The 26,512-nt window shown below is 42.2% G+C and overlaps 1 pseudogene; it reads right to left on the bottom strand.

Annotated features, from left to right (window-relative positions):
• The window catches only part of LOC131225635 (probable protein phosphatase 2C 39), a 52,616-nt pseudogene that overhangs the window by 20,971 nt on the left and 5,133 nt on the right, over positions 1–26,512 (bottom strand).

The following is a 26,512-nucleotide window of genomic DNA, read 5'->3' as shown; positions in this document are numbered from 1 at the left end:
AAGAGACCACACTATCCGCCTGACCAGTAGTCTGCCAATACCTACTTGGCTCATCGATAGTGGACCTATTTGCGAACTGGTCAAACTTAGCCTAGCTTATAACCCCCTCACTTAGGCAGATAAGGCCACACCCCCTTCCAACCGACTACGACACAATGGGAGACGTGACCTACTGGTATTCGACACTCGGGCATTCGTGTATTCACTCGATCTAGATGTTGGAGCATCTCATGGTACCAAAAAGGTTGTGGGATTTTCACCCAAGGACATCCTACGTGCTCACAGTGTTAGAGCCAATATTTCTAGTATCTAATCCAGTCATCCACAATGTGCCCGTGGAGGCCACGGCCCTGATGTCGTTAGAGCATACAATGATCATGCCACACATATGCTAGATGTATGAGTCACACCGTCCAGTCATGCAGTAATCATACGCGCACCGTGCGATAATGTGGGGCACTCCGTCTTATAAGGAGTCCCATGAATGGTCTGCCCAATGGCATATGCTATGATCAATCACTATTCATATCAAACATATATGATGCGTACGGGCAAGAGTCATGGAATTATACTAAGCATATTATAAGGTGATGAACTATCCTCACAAAGAAGATGGGCCTAAATGGCCTAGACACAACAAGTATGGGCCTATCAATGGGCCTTAGGGAGAGTTATAATGCGGATATTTAACCAACATTATTCTTACAATGTGGACGTCAAACCATCATTGCTTCCAAGGTATGGCCCATTATAAACATCATTATATATACCACGATAAAATCACACATTGTAATGGACCTATATACATCCCATTGGGCCTTAAATACATTAAATGGGCCGTATCACATGGGCCTTATATTCATTAAGTGGGCCGCACCAATGGGTCATACCAATGGGCTATATGTACATTGCAATGGGCCATAACCCATGGGCCTTGAATACATTACAATGGGCCCTCATATGGCAAGTGGGCCACATCACATGGGCCATATGTATATCAAATGGGCCACACCAATGGGCCTCATGTATATCAAATGGGCCACACCCAAATATAAGTGGTGATAATGATTTCCTGCATTAAGATTCCCAAGGCCCACCATAAGATTTCATCCAATCTGGTCATAAGGTCACACAGACCTGAATTAAGAGGAAAAACAAATTTCCTACTGATCCAAAACTTCTGCACTCCCAAAGGATTTCAATGGTAGACGTCCAATCCTCACTGTGCAGTGTGGTCCACTTGATAAATTGATCTTTCTTATTTTTGCTTCAAGCCTTAAAATGAGCTTGTCAAAAGGATGGACGGTTTGGACACATCCATCAGGGGTGGGGTCCACTAGTCGTCCAGCAAATGGACGGTCCAGCAAAATGCCTAGATGACATTGATAAAACACATGCATTATGACTGGGACCCATGGTCCTTGCCCTTCCGTCTAGCAACACAGGAGCGCAGCAGGACGCTGCTGCGTGTCCTTTTGACGTTTGCATCAGCAGTGCCTGCAACTGCTTATTTTTTCTGTTGTATCTTCTAGGTGGGGCCCGCATCAGAAGGATCGGCTCCATCCATTGGTTTCTACGACTCATGACAGATCAAACGAGACTAATATTTAGCATGTTTCAATGTATAGAAACATTAGAGTGGGCCTTAATGAATTTTAACGCTAAAAAAAAAATCTTTGTTTTTGATGACATGGCCTACCAGAAAATCGGATTGGCCTCATATTTCAGCTCAATGCCTAAAATGAGCTGGGGAAAGGGATGGATGGTGTGGATCAAATCCAAAAATCAAGCTGGGGCCTGCATGAGTGGCCCACCCAAAAACCTTAATGTAAGCTTATATTTTTATTACTGTTTGTACATCCCACTATCTGTTCCCACTTCACTGAACCCACGTCCAGCATCCAGGGACTCTAAAAAGATGGTGTGAATACATTATTAAGGTCGGTCCCACATGGACAGGGCCCACTTGACTTGGATAAATCTGATATTTGTGTCTTCCATCTCCATAAGGTAGGGCCCATATGGCCTGGATGGTGTAGATCCAACTCGTCCATCAAGTGGGTCCCACGAAGGTGGACGACTTGGATAAATTGCATACATTTTAGGGCCAACAACAAGGAAAAAGAGAGAGAGAAAGAGAGAGATCGAGTGATGGAGAGACCGGTACTATGGGCCCTCTCTTCCATACATCACAACATACATCAAGTGGGTCCCATTACATGTGGGCCCACCGATCAAAATCAACGGTGGAGATCCTTTCTCCACCAAAATGCAAGGTCTAGATGACCTTATTCAAGCAAGGAAAATAAACATCATGATGGGGTCCATGGAGAATGGCCCCATCATGGAATGATCATGAGAATCAAGGTAGGTCATCAAATACACCTAGGGTCCAAAGTGAGATCCATACCATCAATCGGTAGGCCTCACTTGGTCCGTCATCAAAGCATTAAATCAAAGCCTATAAAGCACCCACCATTTGATCTTCTTGGTCTAATGGAATGCCAATCTCCTTGTTCTCACTTTGATGAAAGGTGATGAGAATTGAAGGGCTAGGATGATGGATCTTGGAATGGGAAGTGGGCCACACATACAGACTTTTCTCTCCTTGAAAATGCTTGGACATCCACCACTTCTTTGTTGCTTGAAAAATGTGAAGAGAAAGAGAGAGAGAATGGGTGGTTGTAAGAGAGGTGATGGGTGTGAGTGATGGATGTGAGTTGATAGATGTACTTAATATATATGGGTGTGTAAGAGAGAGAGGGAGAGAGTTGACTTTGACGTTGCTCTTGTACTTGACATAAGGTGATTAATTGATTGATTGATTGATTGATTGATGGGACATGATATAGAGATTCTCTTGAGATTGCAAATGCGCGGTGTTTTCTTAAACTGAATATAGGCCCACATCTCTTGGCCAGGGTATCGGATCGGTATATAAGATGCAATGTTAGAACCACGGCGACGGTGCGATCGTAATGGTACAAGTCTTGGATTGAACTAACTTAGATCTATGGGATACGACTTAAGGTTGTGTACAAATGTCAATTATAGGTTACGGGTCACCGAAATTTGACGGGAAGGATCGTGAGAGTACACGGAACAATACGAATTAGGATACATGTCTTATAGCTCTCCCCGCCTAATAAAACTTTTATCCTCGAAATTTATAATACCATCACAGCTAACATAACTCATAAGGGAATAGAAAACATAACATCATATATATTCAAAACACAATATAACATACAATCAAACATCGAAAAGATGGGGATAACGCTCTCGAATCTCTGCCTCACGCTCCCAAGACGCCTCATTCATACTATGATAGCCCCACTACACCTTCACCAAGGAAATGACCTTGGTCTGGAGGACCTATTCCTTTCGATCAACGATACAAACTGGCTGCTCAATGTAAGAAGCATCCTCACGAATCTCCAACGGCTGCCAATCAATAATAAGAACGATGTTTTACCCACACTTCCTCAATATAGAGACATGAAAAATATTGTGGACGCCAGACAACTGAGATGGCAAGGCCAGCTGATAGGCCATGGTGCCAATGCGCCCAGTGATCTCGAAAGGTCCTATAAATCTTGGGGCAAGCTTGTCCTTCACTCCAAAACAAACCACACCCTTCATGGGTGAGATCTTGAGATACACATGGTCCCCAATAGAAAACTCCAATGGGCGATGTCGATGATCAGCAAAATTCTTTTGCCAGATCTGAGCTATGCGCATCCTCTGCCTGATGATGTCAATGACCTCTAATGTTTGCTACACAACCTCGGGACTTAAGAGACGCCGCTCTCAAACCTCGGTTCAATAACTCAAAGATCTACACGGTCTATCGTATAATGCCTCAAAAGAGGTCATGTCAATGGTCGCTTGATAGCTATTATTGTATACAAACTTAGCCAATCGTAGGTGCTCGTCCTAGCTACCCGAGAAATCAATCGTGCAGGCCCAAAGCATATCCTCAAGGATCTACTTAACCCTCTCGGTCTGACCATTAGTCTGTGGATGATACGTGGTGCTGAGCTACAAATCAGTGCCCATCGCTCTCTAAAAGCTCTCCCAAAACTGAGACATGAACTTTGGATCTCGGTCTGAAATGATCAAGACAAGAACATCGTGCAGTCTCACGATCTCATCAAAAAACAGCCTGGCGAGCTGGTCTGAATGCCAAGTCTCACGAATCGTAAGAAAATGTGCCGAATTCGTCAGATGGTCCATGACAACTTAGATGGCATCATGACTGCGTTGAGTCCTTGGCAAACCCATGATAAAATCAGTAGATACGTGCTCCCACTTTTACAACAGGACACTGAACGGCTGCAAGGGACCGGGGGGTCTCTGATGATCGGCCTTGACACGCTGGCACGTGTCATACTCGACCTCAAAACTAGCGATCTAGCGCTTCACCCCGCCCAAAAATATTGACGCCTCATATCGCGATACATCTTCATCGAGCCAGGGTAGATAGAGAACTACGATCGATGTGCCTCAGTCATAAGATCTTTACGCAACTCAAGAATATCCGGGACACATAATTGGCCTCTGAAGCGAAGTCTACCATCAGAACCAATATACCAATCTGACTGACTCTCAGATGCTACCTCTGCCTGATAACTCTACATTGACTCATTTGCCTGCTAAGCCTCGATCACCCTTGCGACGAGAGAGGGTTGAATCGACAGGCTCGAGAACTGCATAATAGAAGAATGCAAGCCGATCTCGAAGTCAAAGGCAGACACATCCTCAAGCATCTTCCACTCTTAAATCATCATGTGCGCCATCAGGCTTCGTAGCTGACGGCTGAGGGCATCCACCACCATGTTCGCCTTGCCCGGGTGGTACTGAAGATCAAAATCATAATCCAACACCTATGCCTCATGTTCAGCTTGGACTGAGAGAACAGATACTTCAATCTCTAATGGTTAGAGAAGAGCTCGAACCTCACCCCACAGAGATAGTGCCTCCACACCTTCAGTGCGAAGACAACTGCTGTCAGCTCTAAATCATGCGTGGGGTAGTTCAGCTCATGGACCTTGAGCTGGTAAGATGCATAAGCCACCGACTTCCCGTGCTGCATCAGGATAGCACCTAAGCCAACTTATAAAGCATCGGTAAATACGACAAATCCATCACTTCTAAAGGGAAGAGAAAGGACATGAGCAGATGAGAGGCGGTCCTTTAGCTCCATAAATGCCTGCTCATAAGCGTCGCTCTAAACGAGCTCGGCACCCTTCCAGGTCAACCTAGTCAGCGGGGCTACAGTACGATAGAATCCCTCAATGAAACGTTGGTAGTAGCCCGCCAAACCAAGGAAACTACGAATCTCGAACACCTTCATGGGCTGGCCCCATTGATGCACGACATCAATCTTTGAGGGGTCCACTGCAATGCCCTGCCTCGTCACCACATGACCGAGGAACTTCACCTCCTCCTGCTAGAACTCGAACTTCTCTAGCTTTACATAAAACTGGTCTGCATGGAGGGTCTACAAGGTAATATCCAGATGTCGCTCATGCTCCTAGGTCATCGAATATATCAAAATGTCATTGATGAACACCATAACAAACTAGTCAAGATACGGATGGAAGACCTCGTTCATCAACTGCATAAATACTGTGATGCATTGGTCAGTCCGAAGGACATGACCTCGAACTCAAAATGACCATAGCATATCCTAAAGGCTATCTTTGGGATATCCTCTTCTCAGACCTGAACCTAATGATAACTGGACCACAAGTCTATCTTCAAAAAGAACTGTGCCTCCTGCAGCTGATCAAACAAATCATCGATCCTCGGGAGTGGGTACTTGTTCTTGATTGTGACCTTGTTGAGCTCGGGGTAATCTACTCAAAGCCTTAATGTGCCATCCTTCTTCTTCATGAAGAGTACCAGCGCTCCCCACGGTGAACTTCTTGGATGGATAAAGCCTAGATCTGCAACTCATCTAGCTACTTCTGTAATTCCTGTAACTCTAATGGTGTCATACTATAGGAAGCCTTCGAAATACGCGCGGTACCAGGCACAAGATCAATTTGGAACTCGGTGTGCCGACTAGGTGGAAACCCCGGAATCTCCTGGAACACATCGGAAAAACCACAAATGACCGGCAACTGGTTGATACTTAAAGCAACTGACTCTTCAACGGCACACAACAACAAGCAGGAAAGCTACTCTTCACTGGGCTCGGTAACAAACTGGAACTCTGGCACACTGGGTATATGGAACATGACTGTCCTCGTGGTGCAGTCCAATATGGCGTAGCACTTGGTGAGCCAATCCATGCCCAGGATGACATCAAACTCGAACATCGGCAATACGAATATATCAGTAGGCAAAAAGATATCCCCAATCAAAATGGGGCAAGACTAGTAAAATTGGTCTACCACTACAGTCTTCCCCAAGGGCGTCGACACTAAAAAACCCTCATGAGCAGACTCCATCAGTAAACGGGTGGATCGGTAGTAATCATCAGCCACAAAGGAATGCGATGCACCAGAATAAAAAATACACATGCAATGCATGTAGAAACAGGGAGAGTATCCTCGACAACCCCTCTTGATGACTGAGGGTCCTACTAGGCAGCATAAAATCTACCCTTGGCCTAGTAGGGAGGTGCAGGTCCCCTCTAAGGTCTCTGCTACTGCTGTTGTCGCTATGACGACCTGATTTGCTGCCTCTGCTGCTGCGGGGGAGGTCCAGGAGGTTGATGCTGTGATCACTACTGTTGCTATGGGGGTTACCGCGGAGGCTGATTTGGTGCCCTCTGCTGCTACTACTGCAGATGGGGACACTCGTGCCTACGATGTCCTGTCCTATCACATTCAAAGCAAGTACCTCGGAACGGTCCCGAAGGGGGTGCTGGGGGTGCCACTGATGCTCGAAATGTTAAGCGCGTCATGCAACGCTGTTGTGGAGATGCTGCTGCTGTTGGGAACTACTAGAGGGTGCCTTCCTCTTCTGATCTCCTCTCTGGTCATTGGCCCTCTACAAACCGGCCCAATCTACCTCGTAGACTTGGGCCCTTTGCACAATCTGCCCAAATGTCGGAAGCATGTATCCGATCACATGGCTCCTGAGGGCAGGACGCAAACTGTTCTCAAAATAGCGGGCCTTCAGTCCCTTATCATCAACAAGGTACATCATGAATCTCGATAGCGTGATAAAATGTGCCTCATACTAGGACACAATCATGTCTCCCTGGACCAAGGTCTTGAACTCTAATGCGCGCTACTGTCAAACGTGCTCAGGAAAGAACTTCCAGTCGAACTGATCTACAAAGTCCTCCCAGGTCTACTCAAAATCGGTCGATGCTGCTTAGGTAACCGATGCCCACCAGTGCTGACCCTCACCCTGGAGAAGGAATACAGCTAATGGCACCCACTGCTAGGTCGTACATCTCATAGTGTCAAAAATATTCTCCAACTCAGAGTGCCATATCTCTGCTGCAGCAGGGTCTGACACGCCATGGAAGCACGGGGGATCATACTGTCGAAAGTCTCTGAGAAGGGCGCTCGCGCGCTCCTGCTCTCCCTCAGCTGGCGTAACAATAGGCCACCCACCCTACCCTTGAAAGATAGCGGTCATCGTCTGCAGCATCTGCTGAAGCTGTTCTGTAATCACAGGTACTGTCGGAGCTTGTCAGGCTCACACAAGGGAGTGAGAGTCACTCAAGTCGCTCTCCTAGGTGGCATGTCCTATAGGAAGGAACAAGGGCCTATCAACCCTGAGAATTCTCGAAGGCATAAATGTTAAGGGTTTATGTTGAAAAATCGTTAAGTTATTCAGACTCAGGACCTATTCATTCTAAGTTCATAGTAGATATGTGATGTGATCCTCAGGTATTCCCAAGTTATGCTCTGATATCAACTTTTGTTATGACCCAAACTCAAAAAATGGGCTCACAAAATTTTCGATAGCCGAATTCGGTGCCAACAGCCTCCGTAGTGCCCCTTTCTCGGCTCTCGGTGCTTATACACCAGATTTTGATCCTGGGATCCTACAAGGAGGATTTTCAGTATGATTTTTTATAATGGAGCATAACCAAGTCACAAAACAACATCACAACATATTCACTATATTAAAAACTTTAAGTATAATGCAGAAAGGGAAAAATAAGGTGATTAAAAGGCTCCAAAATAATCTGATGCAAGCTCCTGTCTTAGCGCTGCTGCGATCCAACGTCACCTGCATGCAACGGTCGTGTATAAGCTTACAAAAGTTTAGAGGGTGGTGTAAGTGTGTGCGCAAGGCAAGTTCCAAGTATGCAGTATCAGAGTAATGTGAAAATATGCTGGTAAGTCCATAAATACTATCAGCCGTACCAAGGCTATGCGATGCAAGGCATGAATGCTATCGGCCATACCAAGGCCATGCGATGCGAGGCATACGTAGCTGAATGTCATATGTGAGATGCAATACAAGCATGTCAGTCCTCATCAAGTACATATATTAGTATAGTTCCTCTCTGGGATATCACCGGGGTCTAGTACACTCCACACTAACTGCCGCCTCCCTAGCCGCATAGCCTAGTGAGTGGAAGAGACCACACTATCTGCCTGACCAATAGTTTGCCAATACCTACCCGGCCCGTCGATAACGGACTCATTTGTGAGCTGGTCAAACTCAGCCTAGCTTATAACCCGCTCACTCGGGCGGATAAGGCCACACCCCCTTCCAACCGACCACGACACAGTGGAAGACACGGCTTACTAGTATTCAGCACTCGGGTGCTTGTGTATCCACTCGGTCTTGACATTGGAGCATCTCCTGGTACCAAAAAGGTTCTGAGATTTTCATCCAAGGACATCCTACCTGCCCATGGTGCTAGAGCCAATATTTTTGATATCCAGTCCAGCCATTCATGATGTGCTTGTGGAGGCCATGGCCCTGATGTCACTAGGGTGTACAATGATCATGCCACACATATGCGAGATGCATGAGTCACACCGCCCAGTCATGCAGCAATCCTGCACGTATCGCGCGATAATGTAGGGCACTCCTTCTCATAAGGAGTCTCATGAATGGTCTGCCCAAGGGCATATGCTATGATTAGTCATTACTCATATCAAGCACACATATGATGCGTATGGGCATAAGTCATAGAATTATACTAAGCATATTGTAAGGTGATGAACTATCATCACAACGAAGATGGGCCTAGATGGCCTACACACAACAAGTATGGGCCTATCAATGGGCCCTGGGGAGAGTTATAATGCGGACATTTAACCAACATTATTCTTACAATGTGGATGTCAAACCATCATTGCTCCCGAGGCATGGCCCGTTATAAACATCATTATATACACCATGGTGAAATCACTCATTGCAATAGACCTATATACATCCCATTAGGCCTTAAATACATTAAATGGGCCGTATCACGTGGGCTTATATTCATCAATGGGCCGCACCAATGGGCCTTATGTATATTGCAATGGTCATAACCCATGGGCCTTGAATACATCACAATGGGCCCTCATATAGCAAGTGGGCCACATCACATGGGCCATATGTATATCAAATGGGCCACACCAATGGGCCCCATGTATATCAAATAGGCCACACCCAAATATAAGTGGTGATAATGATTTCCACCATTAAAATTCCCAAGGCCCACCATAACATTTATTTCCCTTCCAATTTAGTCATAAGGTTACACGGACCTAAATTAAGAGGAAAAACAAATTTCCTATTGATCCAAAACTTTTACACTCCCAAAGGATTTTAATGGTAGACATTCAATACTCACTGTGCAGTGTGGTCCAATTGATAAATAGATCTATGTTATTTTTCCTTTAAGCCTTAAAATGAGGTTACCAAAAGGATGGACAGTTTAGACACATCCATCAGGGGTGGGGTCCACTGGCCGTCCAATAAATGGACGGTCTAGCAAAATGCCTAGATGACATTGATAAAACGCATGCATTATAGTTGGGACCCATGGTCCCTGCCCTTCCATCCATCGGCGTAGGAGCACAGCAGGACGCTGTTCCAACTAGATGAAGATGGGATTCGAAGTCCAGTTGAGTTCATGAATCAAGCGTAGATCTCCCTAATCTCTACAAGTGGATCCTTGGCACCCTAGTTTCCTACCTTTGAATTTTACAAGTTTTAGTTTAATATTTCACCATTATTCCCTCATATTCACTTGATTTAGATTTCATCTTCTTCTAGTTCTAGTTTTGGTTACTTTCAAATTACGTACAAGGTTTAATCCCTGTGGATTCAACCTCAGTCTTACCGAGATTATTACTACATCACAACCCTATACTTAAGGTGTGAACAAGTTTTTGGCGCCATTGCCAGGGATTGATGGTTACGTTTTTCTGAAATTGACTAGTTTTATAAATAGGTTAAGATTAGGGTTTTCTAACTTTAGGTTTAGGTTTTTCTGATTTTTGGAAACTAACCTAACTTTCCTATTTTGTAGGATTCTGATATAGAAACTTCTAATTTGGTAATCTCCTTGTAATTTCTTTAATTTTTCTATTTTTAGAACTAGGGTTTTATTTTTATAAAATTTCTAATTCTTAAATTTCTTTTAATTTGGAATTCTAACTTAGGTTTAGAACTTTCCTAATTTGTTTTTAGAAACTTACTTGTTTTGTTTTGTTTTGCCGGATCTTATTTTAGGAACTTCTCATCTAGTAACCTCTTTCCAACTCCTCTCTCTTTCTATTCCTAGATTTCTATTCTTTTCTCTCTTTTTAGAATTAAGTTATAATATATAATTAAGGGTTGCGAGTGTTTCATGCCTAACTGGGTTTGTGACAACACTCGGCATCTCTTAACTAAAGGAGGATTGGTTGAGGGGTTGACTATCCATTGCAGGACTAGAAACTGCTCGAGATCCTTTGAGTTAATAGAAGTGATGGCTAAAAATGAACCTCTTCTACCTTAACCTAGGGTGGACGACATCCATGTTGAGAATGAGGTGCATCAGGCACCCCCATCTTGTACTTTACAAGATTATTTACAACCGACGGGGGGAGAGTACGCCGACAAAATATGTATGACCAAAAGACGGCAAAATATTCAAAAGAAAATCTTCCTAACTGAGAAAGACGGCAAAATATTCAAAAGAAAATCTTCCTAACTAAGAAAGGCGGCAAAACATTTAGAAATTGGGAGCGTTGTCTCGTCGAAATATGATGCCCTTGAATCCCATTCTTATCATATAGGCATTTAATTGTTGGGGCATTGATTTCTTAGGACCATTCCCCTAATCTTTTGAAAATCTATATATTTTGCTCGCTTTAGACTAAGTCATTAAAAGGGTCGAAGCGATTCCGTGTTGGAATAATGACTATCGCACGGTCATTAAATTCTTAAAAAAGAACATCCTTTACCGATTCGAAACGCCTTGAGCTATCATTAGTGATGAGGGCTCATACTTTTGTAATAGGCCATTCGAGAGTTTAATGAAGAAATACGTTATCTCTCATAAGGTAAGCACCCCATAACACCCATAGATAAGTGGACAAGCTGAGATTTTCAATAGGGAGATCAAACACATTTTAGAGAAAACTGTTAACCCTAACCGTAAGGATTGGTCAATTCGATTGATCGATGCTTTATGGGCTTACCGTACTGGTTTTAAAAAATACTATTAGAATGTCTCCCTTTAGATATGTTTTTGGAAAGGCTTGTCACTTACCTATAGAGTTGGAACATAGAGCCTATTGGAAGATCAAAAATCTAAATTCTATTTAGACAACACTGGCTCGCTACATAAACTTCAGTTGAATAAACTCGAAGAAATCTGAAATGACGCATATGAGAACTCAAGAATTTACAAGGATAAGATAAAGGCGTTTTATAACCAACATATTCTTTGGAAATCATTCATGCCTGGTCAAAAAGTCCCCTTTTATAATTCTCGATTACATCTCTTTCTGAGTAAGCTTTAATCTCATTGGACTGGCCCTTTTACCGTTATCAATGTTTATCCTCATGGGGCTATCGAGAATCAGAATCCAGACAATAGCAATGAGTTTAGAGTGAATGGACATTGCCTATGTAAGACCCGTATCCTAGCCCATATTGTTCTGTAGGCTTCTGCGGTCCTCCCAGTCGAATTCCGGTAACACGCGGCACGTAGACAGCAGTTGCGTGTGATCCTGAGTCGTGTCCCATATATCAGAGTCGGCTCGACTCGAGACTTGTACCATTGTGACCGCACCGTCGCCGCGGTTCCAATGCCGCCACTCGTGCACTGATCCAATACCCTAGTAGGAAGATGTGCACTAGCATTTATTTCAAAGAAACACCCGTGTTTATAATCCCAAGAGAATCTCTACAATATGTCCCATCAATCAATCACTTCATCAATCAATCACATCACATCATGTCAAGTATAAAAGCAACCCATGCTTTCTTTCTCCACAAGTCAAGCAAACCCCAAAGTTAACCAATCTCTCACCTCACCCATCACTCACCTCACATCCATCATCCATCACTCTCTCTCCCTTGCAACCCTCTCTCTCTCTCTCTCTCTCTCTCTCTCTCTCTCTTTCTTTTCACAAATTTTAAGCAACTAAATGAGCTCATGTCCAAGCTCTTCCATGAGAGAAAACTGAGTTGTGTGGCCCACTTTCCATCCCAAAAATCCATCATCTTAGCCCTTCATTTCTCATCCTCTCTATCGAAGTGAAGCACAAGGAGGTCTGCGTTCCATCGGACCAAGGAGATCGAACGGTGGGTGTTTTCATAGGCTAGATTTCATTGTTTTGATGATGGGCCAAGTGAGGCCTACCGATCGATGGTATGGATCTCACTTTGGACCCTAAATATGGCCGATGGCCCACCTTGATTTTTATTATAATTCCATGATGGGGCCATTCTCCATGGACCCCATCGTAATGTTTACCTTCCTAGCTTGAAGTGGGGTCATCTAGACCGTCTATTTTAGTGGAGAAGGAATCTCCACCGTTGGATTTTTATTTAATGGGCCCACATGTATTGGGACCCACTTAATGTATGATCGATTTCAAAGGAGGGCCCATAGTGCTAGGGTCCCTCCATGCACGTGTTTGTCCTTCTCTCTCTCTCTCTCTCTCTCTCTCTCTCTCTCTCTCTCTCTCTCCCCTTTTGTGATGATATAGTTGAGTGGCCCACTCGGATGGACCCCACCTTGGTGTATATTTTATCCACACCATCCGTGCATGTGGTGGCCCACCTGAGCAAGGCCCACCTTAAATGCATGGGTTATGGCCAAACCGTCTAAATGAAAACCACAAATCTTAGCTTTGGTTGAAAGCTTTTGGGGAGGGCTATTTATGTAGGCCCCACTCTGATGTATGAGATTAATCCACATCGTCCATTCCATTTTCCAAATCATTTTAGGCATTGAGCCAAAAAATGAAGCTGATCCGAATTTCTAATGGGCCATACCATGGCAAATGGTGGTTTTCACTGTTGAAATCTTCCCTGATATTTCTATACACAAAAAAATACTCAATATTGGGCTCGTTGGATCTGTTATGGACTGTAGATTTCATTGGTCGGGGTGGATTCACTTGAAGCAGGCCCCATGTATGGAAAACCGCAATAAAACATGATTTCAAAAAAAAAAAACATGCAGCAACTGACGCTGCTGCTGTTAAAAACGCAGGGAGCGCTAGCGCTGGCTGGTGGGCAGATGGGCAGGACTACCGGTCCCCTGTCGTGGGCCTCACTGTGATGTATGTGTAATATCCACACCGTCCATCTTGTTGGCCCCTACGGCAGTGGGCCCCACACCAAAAATCAGCTGTATACACGGCTCAGGTGGCCCACATTTGAGGAAATAGTGGGATTGTATGTCTGCCCTTGAAACCCTTTTTATGGGCCACAGAAGTTTTGGATCAAGATGAAATTTATTTTTCTTCAGCGTCCAGGTCTGCATGACCTCATGGACAGATTAGATGGTAGATAAACATTACGGTGGCCCCACATGGGATCCACAGTGATGTATGTGTTTATTTCCCATGTCCATGTTTGTGGACGGTGGAACCCACCATGCGGCATGTGTTTTATCCACTCCTGGCCACCCCCTGACTCGGGTGTTGCACCGATCAGGTGGAACCCACCATGATTTTTGTGTTCTATCTGCACCGTCCACACTGGACGGTGGGATCCACCCCCCACGTGTGGGACAGTGTGTGTGTGTACAGAGAGAGTGTGTGTGTGTGTGTGTGTGTGTGTGTGTGTGTATTAGATTATATATTATATTATATATAATATACATGATAGTGGGCCTTCATATGGACCTCCACCATGATGCACGTGTTGCATCCAATCTGTCCAACCATTTTGAAAGCTTGTCTTAGGGCTTGAGGCTAAAAATAAGACAGATCTATAGTTCAAGTGGACCCCACCTTGGTATATGTATGGGGCCCATTTTGATTTGTTTATGGCCCATCTGTGAGGCCCACCTTTGATATGTTTATAGCCCATTTGTGAGGCCCACCTTTGATATATTTATGGCCCATCTGTGAGGCCCACCTTTGATATGTTTATGGCCCATCTGTGAGGCCCACCTTTGATATGTTTATGGCCCGTTGTTGAGGCCCACTTGATGTATATGAGGCCCATATGATGTGGCCTATTTGATGTATTTGGAGCCCATGGGTTGAGGCCCATTGTGAGGTATTAGGGCTGATGGGTTAAGGCCCATTGTGATGTATTTGGGCCCGTGGGTTGAGGCCCATTTGATGTATTTGAGGCCCAATGGGATGTATACTAGGTCTAATACATTGTGTGATTCCACCATGGGTTATGTAATGACATTTATGACAGGCCATGCCTTGAGAGCAATGTTGGTTTGACGTCCACATTGTAAGAATAATGTTGGTTAAATGTCCGCATTATAACTCTCCTTAGGGCCCATTGATAGGCCCATACTGGTTATGTGTAGGCCGTCTAAGCCTATATTCAGTATAAGGATAGTTCATTACTTTATAACATGCTTAGTACACCTCCATGATTCATGCCCATACGCATCATATGTATACCTGATATGAGGAATGTTTGATCATAGCATACGCCATTAGGTAGACTATTTACGGGAGTCCTTATGAGACAGAGTGCCCACATTATCGCACAGTACGAGCAGGATTGCTACATGACTGGACAGTGTGACTCATGCATCTCGCATACATGTGACTTGATCATTGTATGCCCTAGTGACATCAGGGCCGTGACCTCCACAAGCACATCGTGGATGGCTAGATGGGACGTTGGAAATATTTGGTTCTAGCACTGTGGGCACTTAGGATGTCCTTAGGTGAAAATATCAAAATCCTCCGAGACTAGGAGATGCTCCAATGTCTAGACCAAGTGAAATATGAGCGCCGGTGCATATACCATGAGGTCGTGTCTCTCACTATGTCGTGGTCGGTTGGAAGGGGGTGTGGCCTAATCTGCCCGAGTGAGAGGGCCATAAGCTAAGCTGAGTATGACCAGCTCGTAAATGGGTCCGCTATCGACGAGCTGGGCCCGATATTGGTAGGTGGATAGTGAGGTCTCTTCCACTCACTGGGCTGTGCAGCTAGGGAGGAAGCAGTCGAAGTGGACTGTAATAGACCCTGGTGATTTCTTCAGAGAGCAACCGTACTGATATGTGGACTTATTGAGCAGGAATTGTAAATCCATTCATTCATTCATTCACTATCCATTTGGGCTGGTAGTGCATAACTATTTATTACGTGTACCATTGCATGGCCAGGATTTCGGTTGGGCGCGCGACTAACCTGAGATCAGGAGTTTACCACATTATGTCCGACTATACAAATTTAGGTATGGGACTGGATTGGATAGAAGTCCCCTGTGATGGACCCCATAGCATGTGATACTTCGTACTATCATCCCGACTTCATATTCCAGCATAGTCATTTCATTCGCACCGCATATTACATTGCATCCGCAGTACTTAGTATTTTGGGTTACTATGTTTTTGCATGAGGTTGATGGTGTTCGTGGCTCATCAAGATTTGCATATTGCATTGCATCCCTAGCATCTGTTATTATCTTATTATGTTTTGCATTGCATAGCCTTGGTACGGCTGATAACACTCATAGACTTACTAGTATATTTTCGCTTACTCTGATATTGTATGATTCATGATCTTGTCAGTATTTCTGCTTATTCCGATGATGTATGATTTATGGGCTTTATGGTATGCTTGACACTTATCTTGTGCACACACTTTCACCACCCTCTAAGCTTTTGTAAGCTTATGCACGATAGATGCGTGCAGGTAGGGTTAGGTTGCAGCAACGTTGAGTTTGGAGCGTGCAGCTATCCTCTGGAGCTTTGATTTTGATATATGTATTTTCCTTTCAGTATTGTATTCAAATGTTTATATTAGTGGATATGTGGTGATGATGTTACCTTTATGATTTGGGTATACTTATGGTTATGCTTCTTATGAGACAAATGTACGTTGAAAAATCTTCCTTGTAGGATCCCAGGATCAGAATCTGGCATATGATTATCGGTATCGAAGAATGGGGTACTACGGAGGCTGTTGGCGCCGGATTCGGCGATCGGGAATTTTATGAGCCCAGTTTCTGAGTTTGGGGGGGGGGGTGACAGCCTAAAGCCATTTGTCTAGAAATTTGATGTAGAGGACATGTCCATGCCTCTAAATGATCCTATTTACCAAGATTGATCTCCTAGTCTGATGGAGGTATAGGTAGGTTTACTGCTTTCATAGGACTATAGTAGTTTGTTTTATGTTGTTCTAGGTAAGTCAGCTTTATGCCATTAGGTTAGTTTGCTTTCTATTTGGATAGTTTTCCTTCGCTCTTGTGCTGATCTGCTTTCATGCTGAGGTCTTTGTAGAAAAGCTTCTTGATTCTTCCGTCCATGGACTATCTTTCCATCACTTCTCCTTCATTGTCCCATGTGCATTGCATGCTTATTTCTTTTTACATTGACGACAATGTAGATTTTAAGTTGGGAGTGGGAGATTAAGTTACCTAATCAGTATTTTCTTTGTTCTGAGCAAAATTTGTGAAAATTTTTATAATTTTTTCTGGAAATTCCTGTGATTTTGAAGGATAGTCGTGATTTGAGAAGTATACGATACGGAGTGTTGAGGATTTACGTCTCTTGAATTTAGTTATTTGATAGATTCCACAGTTGAGTTCGAATTATCAATCCATGATTAGAAGTTTTAAACATTGATTGAATCATGATTTCACATGTCATATCTCGCTTACACATTGAGGTTTCAGTTCGATATTGAAGGATTACTTAGCAATCACTAAACATGAAAGGAACCAGCTTGAGAAATTTGACCATCATGCTATTATTGAGGAAAAAGAAAATAATAAATAAAAACAGTTGCCTTTGCAACGGGTTGGGCGAATGGTCTTCACCATAGGTTTGCTCCCTATAGATGAAGGTTCGATTCCCCAAGTATGACATTCGGAAAAGGTTGGGCGACTGGTCTTCACCATAAGTTTGCTCCCTATATGTGAGGATTTGATTCCCCTCTCTGGCATTACTTTTAATGAAAAAATCAAAAGCTAGAAGAATGAAAAAATGATTTGTGAAACAAGTTTTGGTTGTGGTTGTCATGAATGCTCTTGTTGGTTACCAATGATATCATGAAATAGAGAAGTGAATCTTAATGTTGATAAGCTGAGATTACACTATACACCCATGGATCTTAATGTTTAGAAGTTTTCTAATTGGTGGATTAATACCTTGAGCTTGACTATGAAATTTACCGTGTGCTTGAGTCCATGAGAAAGTAAGACCCAATATTTATGAATCATAGAATTCTCGTATCTTGATTATTTTGCAAAATTCACTCGAGTATATAGAAATTATCCTGTAGTTCTTAACCTATTGTTCACATACTTTGCTTGGGACTAGCAAAATACTAGTTGGGAGTTGGGTTGAGGGTCGAATATTACATATTAGACCCCAGTTATTACCTACTTTGAAGAACATGATACTGTTTAATGCCCTATTTTAATTGTGTTTGTGTTGCAAGGTGAATTTATGAGCGTGGACTGAAAAGAATGCTAAAGGCATGGATTTAATGCTCAAGAGGCACCAAGGCAAGGTACGGACTCCAGGGGACCGAGATTGAAGAATTTACATGCCCGATATTCAAGAAAATTAAGTATTTCATGCTAAAGAGGCCTGAAATTCATCCAGAATACAAGATCACAGCGGTTCTCACCATTCGTTCAGCTCAAAACGTCATATCTGGCCTGAGGATACTAAATTAACTGTACACGTCAAAATTCAACCCTCTCAGATCTTTGTGGAAGTTGCCCAACGGACAGATCAGCCACTAAATCACTGATTTGGGGCCCACCTGAGATTTGGATATGCTTAAAAGTTGGGCTTATCCATTTAAATTAAATTACAAAATGGAAAAACAGAGTGGATTTCTCGAAACATTAAGGTGGGACACATTTTACATGATGTCAGTGTGCATAGCACACGTGCACAAGAGGTGCACCGGACCAACAAAATTGGTTAAAGGTCGCTGACCTGACCATTCTTTGAATCCAGGGCGAATTTGAAATCCCACCACACGCTATCCGTCTGAGATCATGATGTGAGCCACCCCAATCATCTAACAGGATGATCTGGACCGTCCAGTGGAAGCAGAAGACGCCGCTGACCAAACCCTACCCGAACTCAGCCGGATACCGGCCAGGATGTGTCTCCAACCGTCCACTACGTCTGATGGATGGCAGGAAAGAAAATCTTGTGGGCCACACAAAATTTAATCTGAAAACTGTCCATCTAAACAAATTTTCAATCTGCATCTAATGGACGGAGTGGATTTCACTGAAGATGTCGATCATGGGCCCCACTGATGCCATCGACTCCAAGATTCGCAGCAGCAATGTGCGGACGCCGTCCGACCCTCCGTGGGCCATTGTGTGATCACAATCACGGTCGGATCTATAATCCGAACCATCCAAAAGATGTAGAGGGGAATTACGACACTGTTCATGAAGCAAGATCAGAAAGTCAGGACCGTCAGCCACCACAAGTCCAAGCCGATGCAAGTCGGTTTCTAAGATCTGCCAACCAAAACAGGGACCTGTGTAAAAAGCTGCATTCGCAATGCCATCGACTCTAGCTTGGCATTCCACTGACTTCTCTCCCCCCATCACCACCCCCTATTGTTATAAAAGGGAGAAAATGTGGAGAGAGAAGCATCAAAGCATAGATCTTATCTTAAGATGTTAGGGAAGAGAGAGGAAAGAGAGAGAGTTTAGAATTTTTCATGTTTTTTACTGTTTTCTTATGAATTTTTGGAGATTTAGCCTAATCATGTCTGGCTAAACCTCTTAACTTGGGCTAAGAGGTGAAGCTTGTGGCATGATGGGTAGTATTCTACGGTCTTTGATTCATGTTATGAACTAATTTTGATTATAGTTTGATTATAAGGAATTCTTTTAGTTTTTAATGATTTATTGTGACTTAAATTATAATAGATCTACAATGGCTTTAAGTATTTCATTTCCCTTATTTTGATTGTAAAGATAGGAAGCTCTGTTATTCACTATTGCCCCTTAGACATAGTTGTATGATGGAATCCTTCCTAACATTCATACATCTTTCAGATTGGTTGTGGATTGGTTTAATTTTGCTATTTACTTTGTCTCATGGGCATGGTTTTATGATGAAATCAACTCTAATCCTCATACCTCTCATCTCTTGAAAGCTAGATCAATGGAAGTTTAAAGTCGGTTTTAGTGATACATCTTCCAACTGGATGAAGATGGGACTCGAAGTCCAGTTAGTTCATAAATCAAGCGTAGATCTCCCTGATCTCTACAAGTGGATCCTTGGCACCCTAGTTTCCTACCTTTGAATTTCACAAGTTTTAGATTAATATTTCACCATTATTCCCTCATATTCACTTGATTTAGATTTATTCTTCTTCTATTTCTAGTTCTGGTTACTTTCAGATTATGTACAACCCTATACTTGGGGTGTGAACAACACAACACAATTGAATCAATCAAGTAAAAATTGGAGCTCTGATACCAATTTTTGAACTAATTGCAAGCACTTGGATCTAATCACTCCTCAGTTAACAATGTGGCAATGATGCGACAATAGTTTCATAAAGATTTCTTCTGATTACTCTCAAATCTAGCCATGATTTTGAATGCAAGCACTAGGTCAAACAAATAGGCCTACATGAAGCCGTTTGATGCACCCATGAAATGTGGACTGTGGAACATGATAAATGCACATCTGCAAACTTTCAACCAAAATGAGAATGGAATGATAATGGATTGGACCTCTTAGCATTTAATTCTCATTCTGGGCAGTGGATGGATGCAACCGTCCACAAATTTTGGTATGCCCAAACTAACCCTTGGCTGAGAGATGGTGCCACGAATCTTGTCAAAGACGAATGGCGTAAGAAAAGAAGAATAAAAAGAAGAAAAAGAACATAGGCACAAGCAATTGTAAATTGAAGTTTGTTAACAGAGACATTTCATCAAACAAATGTTGTGCACAGCTTAAACATTCCCAACAAACAATCCAAGGCAGGACTATTCTGTATGCATCACTATATACATGGAATACATTTATCAAAACCAGACCGTCCAGATCATTGGTCCCATTTTTTACTAGACATTACTAACGAACTCCCACTGATCGGAAGATCATTACCATAAAAAATCTTGATTAATTTGAAACACCAATTATATGGCTAGGATAGTTCAGTTGTTCTGATCTTCAGGCAATGAAGCATTCACGGTAGGTTTCAAAATACCAAACAGATGAAACAAAACCAAAATGGGTACCGATTCTCACCTCTTGTGCGCTTGACATGAACAACTGCAACTGGTTCTTCCTCTCCTTGAAGCTCTTCTGCAATCTGTAAATATGTTGTGATGGATTCCAAAAATAGCTTGGTTACCAAAAATAGTGTATGGATTCCACCGAAATCTCCCCAACCACGCATGGGTACACCCTATCAACACATGTACTCGAGTTTTCCAATTTCTCCAGGATCTTCCACACACTACAAATCCCTTATTAGGGATTTGAAACTCAAAATTTCTCAATACACAAATCATTACACAATGTTACTTAAAGGATTAAAAAATGCCAAAAGTGCCCAAATTGATATGAATAGATAAGGAGAGAGAGAGAGAGAGAGAGAGAGAGAGAGAGAGATGGAGATACCTGATGTTGCAGCAGAATGCTCCTTGATGTGTGGTAGATCGAGCGAAGAGGGAAATACCTGATGTTGTAGCCAAAGAAAAGAAGAAAATAAAAGAGGGAGAGAGAAGCGAGAGAGAGAAAGAGAGAGAGAGAGAGAGAGAGAGAGAGGTAGATCGAGCAGAGAGAGAGAGGGGAAGGTTCGAGACTGGAGAGGGAGAGATATACAAAGAGAGAGAGGTAAAGAGAGATCGAGTGGAGAGGGAGAGGGAGAGGTGTAGAGAGAGAGGGAGGGAGATAGAGGCGCAGAGAGAGAGAGAGAGAGAGAGTTGGCAACGGGGAGAGGGAAAGAAATTAGGGCGATCGTGTATTGTATTTGCAGGAATCGTTTGCAGGCGGCAAGCTTTGCTTCCGGCTGGCAAAAGGTTCCACCCACCACCAGCTTTGCCCTCTTTTCTTGTAGTGGGTGAATGGATGGGTGTAAACATATGGTTGCAGAAATTGCGAACTCGAAGAATGCCCATTAGTGCATCGTTCATTTCGCTCTGCTCAAACAAAAATTAAAAGAATATCATGGGTAGGGACTCCCCCATGCAATGTGCAGTAATGAAAATGATTTGCTATTATATGATCCTCGCCCAAAGAATAATAATAATAATACACCATGTTTACAGATTTTGGGGCCAATGGTTCGGTGATAAAAACCATTTGGCCTTTTCTTTTTTGTTTGTTTTTTCTTTTTTAGTTGAATGTGGATCTACGCTGTATTTCTTTTCTAAACCGCTATATCAGGCAAACAGACAAAGGGTTAAGATTGTACCATTGAGGAAATCTGTGGGACATACCCCAACTACCATTGCATCAACAGTATGCATCATTTGACCAGGGGCCCCACTTGTGCAAACTAAGGATCCAAGGCTGTAAATAATATGCATGTCCTAGTGTCAGGGATCATATACTCTCTCATATTACACTACAAGAAAACTAGTCTTTAGCGGCAGTCAAACCCGCCGGTAAAGACCAACAAAACCGCCGGTAAACCCTCTGCCCGCGGTTATCTAACAGCCGGTAAAGCCTCAGTCGGTAAAGGCTTTACCGGCGGTCAGGACCTTTACTGACAATTGTGCTGGACGCCGCTAAATCGCCAGTTTTTTGCTAGACGACCAGAAAATTGGTCAAAAGCTACAGGTAAAATCCGTAGCTAAATATGAGTGACCATAGTGCGACCGTAGCCATTGGTACCATATCTCTTTAAAATTCTACTGCGGATTAGCTCTGTAGCTATAGGGATCATGTACACTGACAATCCATAGCAAAATAGAAAATCTTTCTTATCAAAAAAGTTTCTTTTAAAAAATAAAAGAATAATGAAAGATGTCAGATATGCATGCTCATGCTGCACCAAAAAAAAGAAAAAAAAAACTGCACAACCTCAGCTGCCAAATTTTCTACCCAGGTGCCACTGTCACTTTGAATTGTGTTTTTGATTTGTGCTCCTGCTCCTGCTCCTGCCTCCTAGCTGTTCATACTTGCTAACATTTTGAAGAAATAATGTGGGTGGCAGTACAAAACCAAAACAAAATTCATGCAACTATTGATAAAACAATTCACCTTGTGTGATTGGATGATCCCATATATGCTATCAGGTTCATTGATTTGTGTGACCATTGCAACTAGTAATTCAATATGGGGTGGTAGCTGGAAAAATTGAATGTAAGTTAGTGAGTCAGATCATGAACTTGAAAAAATCGATCAATACAATTTAACATTGTTAGTCATGAAAAATTTCCGCCGTACTTCAATCAGTCAAAAATTTGATCCCTATAATTTCCCTCACACATAAAGCATATAAAAGGTCAAGACCTGAAGTAATGTGGAAAAGGGGAAAAGCATAGTAGTTATTTCAATACTAACAGTTTCAATAGTAGTGAAAGGGATATGTTGGATTGCTTCCAAAAGCTAAAGCAGAACCAAATAGACCTGAATTACTCTGTTCAAGATAAATTTCGATATTGGAAATGGAAGAATCTCTATTGCAGTCCAATGCAATTGTGACAGATGTTCCTCTTGTGATCTTTTGCAGCCCACAAACTTCTTTGATCTCATGGTATGGACCAGGTGCCATAACCAGGTGCAATAGCAAATAAATCGTCATAATCATCATCATTACAATGAAAATTTCCCATATTTTGCAGCATTTTTCATACAGGAGCTAGTCAATACCAGGGCATCACATTTCTGGACACAAAGCCCTTTGAAAAGGTTTATACACAAACATTATCCAAAAGCAAAGAGCTCGAACATGGTAAGCTATGCTCATTCAACATAACATGGTAAGCTGTCAATAGCATGATACTCAAGTGGAACCCACGACTGAAAAGCATTTCAAGCAACCAGTAAGAATCTATATTTTGTAAAGAGATGATAGTTAAAAGAAGAACAAAATTCAGTCACCAACATCTGCTACAAAGAAATTTGCCATGTAGAATGCCTTCACTCCTAAAAAGCCCATGAAATGCAAATGTAATCAAGACCCATCTCTCATTTTCTACAGGTAAGAGATTCAAATGAAGAAAGACTGAATTGGAATGCTTTTGATGTTGAAATCTGCAGTGATAAACTGACAATTAAGAGGATGCAAGTTTAGTAGTTCATCAAACTACCCAAAGTTATAGTCTCCCACTGTACATTGAGTACATGTTCATCCAGTGGGCTCATGTACTGCAAACTGCTCAGTCTTTGCAAGTAGGTGAGAATCAGGAATCCTGTCAGCACCAAAAGCAGTTTAAAGCCTTGCCAGCCCAGACTCTAGAAGAACCACAGCCACGTTGGTCTTTGATTCCCATAAAGAACCCAAGAAGGTTCCAGTTCTATCAACTGTTTCGACTTCAATCTGCACAAAATTATAGAAATTTAACAGCACTGAACATGAAGTAAAATGGAATAAACCGAGGCAGAACATGGCACCTCTACATCCCTCTGCAAGATCTTTCTTCTCATGAAGGCAATTGCTTCATCTGAGAAAGGCTCATCGCGGCCGGGGCATCTAACACCAGAGAAGGAGAATGGAATGCTGCAAGTTTCCTTGGGGATTAACAATTTAAACCGATGACCACTAAGGACGTAATCCACAACAGTGGGTAGCCTTTTACTCTGTTGCATGAAAGGTAAGAAATCTTTAGCTTTTTTTGCAGATGCCTGAAAATATATTTTTTTAGCAAGTTCTGAAGGAACAATTTAATTCCAGAAGAGATCATTTTATAGAACCAAACATGATAGAAAGTACAAGGAAACAAGAAGGTTCAGCTTTCTGACTATCAGCAGGTCCGTTACATGCATGACTGGGGGATCCTTCGCAGAATGGATCCCTTTCTTTGCATTGTTTGCACGAGATTCAGCAGCAAGCAACGTGTCATAATAATTTGACCTTTCCTCAAAATTTTTTGTAAGAGTATCTCCAATTACAGCTACAAGAATATTTGTGTCTAGGTCCCATAAAGTGAGAACATCTTCTGCAGCACATGTCAGTGAACATTGTTATGAAGGAGAGATTGATGCATAGATATGCCAAATTATATAATGTATATATGGAAATGCTTGTGATGGCCATATTTTGGTACCAATACAGGTTGTGTCAGCTTGTATATATGGGCCATTTTCTCCCCTGTGACCAGTTTATCCATGTATCATGTGTTGGGACAAACGATACGAACACAATGCATCCATATTGTAACCATTTTTAATAAGCTTGATCATGGGTTAAAAGCATTTCTCAGTCAATGGCATATCATACCATTTAGATAACCAAATAGGAGTAATTTTTGACTGAATATCAAGCCTTGAGCACGAATATGGCCTGATACCTGTCGCATCATCAAATTAGTTATAGATAAATAATGAGGGTAAACTATCAAGATTCTTTAAAACAAAATTCTCGATTCATCAAGGCATAAAGGTTGTGCACTAATTAGAGTGGTTGTCCCTAGCTCAAGCCCAATGGGTCGTGTTGAGTTGACATGGTCAACAAGATCAGTTGTCCAGTCCTACCAATTCTGTTCTAAATCTTCTAAATAAGATTTATTTATTTTTTTAAAAAAAAGGAAGATAAAAAGAAAAAGAAAAAGAAGAAGAAAAGAAATCTGTTCTAACCATATTAATATTACTTACATAGAATGCAGTTATCGTTCCAGCTGAATCTCCCGAGACCATCTTTATTCTCATGCTGAAGTGGCCAAACACATAAGAGCCCTTGGATTAAAATCCAGTCCCTTTAAACAAAAACATAAAAAATTAAAAAGAAAAAGCCAGTCCTTGGATTGAAATCCAGTCCCAATTGTAATTAGATTGGCACTTAGATTTGCAAATTAGTAGATTTCAATCTATCTATCAAGTAAGAGCGTTTTTTTTCTTCTTTGAGAAATGACACTGAAGTGACCTAATAGAAGGTCTATAAGTGCAGTCAATTTTGCATTAAGTCCATTTGTACCATTGATCAAATGACTAACATAGTCGATTCCCCTGATTGTTGGGCTATGGCCTATCTGTATGATTGTGTAGGCCACTACATATGGGACAAATTGATGGCTGTCCAAGCATGTTTTATCCATTTGTTTTCTAGACTTTGCTCCATCTGACAGATCGACTGCTAATTTGACTAGGAATAGGGCCCAACTGATGGACAGCTTGGATCTTGCAGTTGTTTTCCATCTAGGCACATGTGATGGCATGTAAAGCAGTTGTTGGATTGTAAGCGCTTGAGATTTTCAAGTCTTATTACATCTTCAAGCATTCAAAGAAAGGATAGTAAGTGTATGACTGCAGTTATGGCCCTTGATGGAGTGGAATGGCGGAAAAAGATGCATGTAGCCAACCCCCAATTAGTTGGTATAAGGCTTAGATGATGATGACCAGCTTCTGGTTGGAGCCAACATGGTCTGGCATGCATTTGGTGTATGTGGAAAACAACACTCATAGTAATGGGCTTCCATTCTTCCACATTTTCCCCTCCAAATTACAAGATATCCACTGGAAGATTCAGAAGATATCTCACTCAGGAACTAGGAATTTGTAATATATCCTTAGAAAATTGTAGCTTCCAAAAACTAGTAAAACGCCAACAGTCAATAATTCTACAAAGTGTCCTCTCATCATGCACAAGGATCTTTTTTATACTAATCGCCTTGGGTAAGATGTACTTCAATTGTGCTAAATGAAGATGTGAAAAGCTCCTAAACAACATTTAAAAAAAAAAAAAAAAAAACCTCCTAAACAACATTTTAAAAAATTAAATAAATAAAACAAGGGAAGGTGATTTATACACAATGCTTGGCCAATCAACTGGCCAGA

This window comes from Magnolia sinica, chromosome 2 (assembly GCF_029962835.1).
Source record: "Magnolia sinica isolate HGM2019 chromosome 2, MsV1, whole genome shotgun sequence".
Taxonomy (NCBI): Eukaryota; Viridiplantae; Streptophyta; class Magnoliopsida; order Magnoliales; family Magnoliaceae; genus Magnolia; species Magnolia sinica.
This window is presented reverse-complemented; position numbering and strand designations above follow the sequence as displayed.